This window comes from Palaemon carinicauda, chromosome 14 (genome assembly GCF_036898095.1).
Source record: "Palaemon carinicauda isolate YSFRI2023 chromosome 14, ASM3689809v2, whole genome shotgun sequence".
Classification (NCBI taxonomy): domain Eukaryota; kingdom Metazoa; phylum Arthropoda; class Malacostraca; order Decapoda; family Palaemonidae; genus Palaemon; species Palaemon carinicauda.
In genome coordinates, this window is record NC_090738.1 from 107,518,400 (window position 1) to 107,524,108 (window position 5,709).

Sequence of the window (5,709 nt, forward strand, 5' to 3'; positions counted from 1 at the left end):
ATAAGGAAAAAAGGATAGAATGAGAAGAGATTCTGATACAGCGTAATGTTTCCGCTTTGATAATTTAATAAATGGATGTTGATAATTGCAATTTTTTTCTTGAAAAGAGAAATTGCAAAATTAATCAGAAACAGAGCAACGATGAGTCAATTACAATTGCGTTCAGGATTGCCAACTCAAAATTTAAGAATGAAGAATGTATACACTTAAAAACAGGTGCAGCTATTCCTGATCCACTGCAGGACAAAGGCCTCAAATATAAAAAAAAACAGCCGTTTCTGGTCCACATTAAGCCAAAGGCCTCAGACATGTAACACGAATGCAGCCGTTTCTGGTCCACTGCAAAACAAAGGCCTCAGTCATGTAACACAAATGCAGCTGTATCTTGTCAACTGCCGGACAATGGCCTCAGACATGCATCAACACAAATGCTGTCATTTTCTTTTAGTCCATTGTAAGACAAAGGCCTCAAACATGTAATACAAATGAAGCCGTTTTTGGTCCACTGTAAGACAAAGGCCTCAAACATGTCACACAAATGCAGCCGTTTCAAGTCCACTATAAGATAAAGGCCTCACACATGTTACAACACAAATAATGCCGTTTTTGGTCAATTGTAAAACCAAGGCTTCAGACATGTAACAACATAAATGCTGTCTTTTTTGGTACATTGTAAGACAAAGGCCTGAAACATGGAACAAAAATGAAGCCATTTTTGGTCCACTGTAAGAAAAAGGCCTCAAAAATGTAAAATAAATGCAGCCGTTTCTAGTCAACTGTAAGATAAACGCCTCACACATGTAACAACACAAATGCTGCCGTTTCTGGTCCACTGTAAGACAAAGACTTCAGACATGTAACAACACAAATGCAGTGGTTTTTGGTCCATTGTAAGACTAAGGCCTCAAACATGTAACACAAATGCAGCCGTTTCTAGTCCACGGTAAGACAAAGGTCTCAAACATGTAACACAAATGCAGCCGTTCTTGGTCCACTGTAAGACAGAGGCCTAAGAAATGTAACAGATGTGCAGCCATTTCTGGTTCACTGTAAGACAAAGGCCTCAAACACGTAACAAAAATGCAGCCGTTTCCGGTCCACTATAAGACAAAGGTTTCAGACATGTAAAAACACAATTGCTGTCGTTTTTGGTTCATTGTAAGACAAAGGCACCTACCATGTAACACAAATGCAGCCATAATTGTCAACTCTAAGACAAATGCCTCAAACACGTCACACAAATGCAGTCGTTTCTACTCCAGAGTAAGACAAGGGCCTCAAACATGTCACACAAATAAAGTCGTTTCTGGTCCACTATAAGATAAAGACCTCACACATGTAAAAACACAAACGCTGCCGTTTCTGGTCCACTGTAAGACAAAGGCTTCAGACATATAACAGCACAAATGCTGTCTTGTTTGGTCCATTTTAAGACAAAGGCCTCAAACATGTCACACAAATGCAGCTGTTTCAAGTCCACTCTAAGACAAAGGCCTCCAACATGTAGCCTAACACAAATGCTGCCGTTTCTAGTCCACTGTAAGATAAAGGCCTCACACATGAAACAACACAATTGCTGCCGTTTCTGGTTCACTGTAAGACAAAGGCCTCAAACATGTAACACAAATGAAGCCGTTTTTGGTCCGATGTGAGACAAAGGCCTCAAACATGTCACACAAATGCTGCCGTTTCTAGTCCATTGTAAGAAAAAAGCCTCAAACATGTCACACAAATGCTGCCGTTTCTAGTCCACTATAAGAGAAAGGCTTCAAACATGTAAGAACATAAATGCTGTCGTTTTTGGTCCACTGTAAGACAAAGGCCTGGAACATATAAAAAAAGTGCAGCCGTTTTTGGTCCACTGTAAGACAAAGGCCTCAAACATGTCACACAAATGCCGCCATTTCTGGTCCACTGTAAGACAAAGGCTTCAGACATGTATCAACACAAATGCGATCAATTTTGGTCCATTGTAAGAAAGAGGCTTCAAGCATGTCAGACAAATGCAACCGTTTCTAGTTCACTGTAAGACAAGGCCTCACACATGTAACAATACAAATGCTGCCATTTCTGGCACTGTAAGATAAAGACCTTACACATATAACAACACAAATGCTGCCGTTTCTGGTCCACTGTAAGACAAAGACTTCAGACAGATAACAACACAAATACTGTCTTTTTTGGTCCATTGTAAGACAAAGGCCTCAAACATGTCACACAAATGCAGCCATTTCTAGTCCACTGTAAGACAAAGGCCTCAAACATGTCACAAAAATGCAGCCTTATCTAGTCAACTGTAAGACAAAGGCCTATAACATGTAACACAAATACTGCCTTTTCTGGTCCACTGTAAGATAAAGACCTCACACGTGTAACTACACAAATGCTGCCGTTACTGGTCTACTGTAAGACAAAGGCTTCAGACATGTAACAACACTAATGCGGTCGATTTTGGTTCATTGTAACACAAAGGCTTCAAAAATGTCAAACAAATGCAGGCGTTTCTAGTCCACTGTAAGATAAAGGCCTAACACATGAAACAACAAAAGTGCTGCCTTTTCTGGTCCACTGTAAAACAAAGGCTTCAGACATGTGACAGCACAAATGCTGTCGTTTTTGGTTCATTGTAAGACAAAGTGACCAAATATGTCACACAAATGCAGCCGTTTTTGGTCCACTGTAAGACAGAGGCCTCAAACATATCACACAAATGCTGCCATTTCTAGTCCACTGTAAGACAAAAGCCTCAAACATGTCACACAAATGCAGCCGTTTCTAGTCCACTGTAAGACAAAAGCCTCAAACATATCACACAAATGCTGCCGTTTCTTGTCCACTGTAAGACAAAGGCCTCAAACTTGTCACACAAATGCAGCCGTTTTTAGTACACTGTAAGAAAAAGGCCTCAAACATGTCACACAAATGCAGCCGTTTCTGATCCACTATAAGATAAAGACCTCACACATGTAACAACACAAATGCTGCCGTTTCTGGTCCACTGTAAGACAAAGGCTTCAGACATGTAACAACACAAATGCTCTCGTTCTAGGTCCATTGTAAGACAAAGGCTTCAAACATGTCACACAAATGCAGCCGTTTCTAGTCCACTGTAAGACAAAAGCCTCAAACATGTCACACAAATGCAGCCGTTTCTAGTCCACTGTAAGACAAAGGCCTCAAACTTGTAACACAAATGCTGCCGTTTCTAGTCCACTGTAAGACAAAGTCCTTGAAGATGTAACACAAATGTAGCCGTTTTTGTTCCACTGTAAGACAGTGGCCTCAAACATGTCACACAAAAGCACCCGTTTCTAGTCCACTGTAAGACAAAGGCCTCAAACATGTCACACAAATGCTGTCGTTTCTAGTCCACTGTAAGATATAGGCTTCAGACATGTAACAACACAATTGCTGTGGTTTTTTGTCCACTGTAAGACAAAGGCCCCAATCATGTAACACAAATGCAGCCCATTCTAGTACACTGTAAGATAAAGGTCTCACATATGTAACAACACAAACTTGTAACACAAATGCCGCCGTTTTTGGTCCACTATAAGACAAATGACTCAAACATGTCACACAAATGCATCAGTTTCCAGTCCACTGTTAGACAAAGGCTTCACACATGTAACAATACAATTGCTGTCGTTTTTGGTCCACTGTAAGACAAAGGCCTCAAACAAGTCACACAAATTCAGCCGTTTTTAGTCCTCTGTAAGATAAAGGCCTCAAACATGTAACACAATCCTGCCGTTTCTGGTCCACTGCAAGACAAAGGCTTCACACATGTAGCACTACAAATGCTGTCTTTTTCGACCCATTTTAAGACAAAGGCATCAAACATTTAACATAAATGCAGCCGTTTTTAGTCCACTGTAAAAAAAAAAAAACCTCAAGCATGTAACACAAATGCAGCTGTTTCTGGTCCACTGTAAGACAAAGGCTTCAGACATGTAACAACACAAATGCGGCGGTTTCTGGTGCACTGTAAGACAAAGGCTTCAGACATGTAGCAACACAAATACTGTCGTTTTTTGGCCCCCTGTAAGACAAAAGCCTCTACATGTAGTAACACAAATTGAGCCATTTTTGGTCCACTGTAAAACAAAGGCCTCAAACAGGTAACACAAATGCAGCTGTTTCTAGTCTACTGTAAGACAAAGGCCTCTGTTAGGTAACACAAATGCAGCCGTTTCTGGTCCACTGTAAGACAAAGGCCTAAGACATATATCAACACAAATGGTGCCATTTCTAGTCCACTGTAAGACAAAGGCTTCAGACATGTAACAAAACAAATGTTGCCGTTTTTAGTCCACCGTAAGACAAAGGCTTTAGACATTTAACAACACAAATGCTTTCGTTTTTGGTCCATTGTAAGAAAAAGGCCTTAAACATGTAACACAGATGCAGCTGTTTCTGGTCCACTGTAAGACAAAGGCTTCAGACATATAACAACACAAATGCTGTCAATTATTGGTCCACTGTAGGACAAAGGCCTCAAACATGTAACACAAATGCAGTCGTTTCTGGTCTACTGTAAGACAAAGGCTTTAGACATGTAAAAACACAAATGCTGCCTTTTTTGGTCCATTGTAAGAAAAAGGCCTCAAACATGTAACAGAAAAGCAGCCGTTTCTAGTCCACTGTAAGACAAAGGCTTCAGACATGTAACAACACAAATGCTGCCATTTTTAGTCCACTGTAAGACAAAGGCTTCAGACATGTAACAACACAAATGCTGTCGTTTTGGTCCATTGTAAGAAAAAGCCCTCAAACAAGTAACACAGATGCAGCTGTTTCTGGTACACTGTAAGACAAAGGCCTTTGCCATTTAACAATACAAATGCAGCCGTTTCTGGTCCACTGTAAGACATAGGCCTCAAACATGCTAATTCATATCTGGATGTATGGCCAATTTTAAACACTTAATAGGCACAAGAGAAGATGACCTCATAAATACATCTTTGAAAGGTAAAGGGAAGACGCACTGAGAGACCATTCAGTTTCTCAAAGGCAACGCGAGAACCCAAATGTAACTAACTTTATTTATTCTTCCTCATCGAATTCTTCTCGGTAATTTTATGCCTTCAGTATATCTCAGAATTCCATGATCTTTCTCCGCTATTATCCAACTTCATAAAAACTTCCTAAAGAAATTTGATATCCCTATTATCGTCTTGAATGTCTATCAATTTTTGTAGTAATATTTTCTTTGGAATATTGTATTCTCGTCGTCATCAGCCGAGTTTTACAATGTGTGGAATATCAGTTTATCGATTTTGCTGAAGTTTCATGATTTATTTTTAACGAATGTTTACCTTCGTTTTTTTTTTTATAGTCCTGGCTACTTTAGAATGCCTTCTGATACATCATGGAATTCTTTTATTACTGGAAAGTCTTTGTTACTTGAAAGAGCCTGAAATGAGGCAATGAAATATTTCATAGATAACCTGCGAAGAAGAAATTATATATTATTTATATTATTGAAAGATGTTTTGAAAAAGAGACGAAACCTGAGGAGAGTAGCAATGGAAAAAGGATATCAAGGTAGGAATTTTTTGGGGGGGAAAGTAATCATTAGACAAAAGCCGGGGAGTAGAGAAAGCAGTGTTTGGTATAACTATAATCTTTAAAAACAAAGGACACATTACGAAATAGAGTGTATTTCGGAAATGGCTTAATTGTGTTAAAAGCTAAGTTTTGAATGAG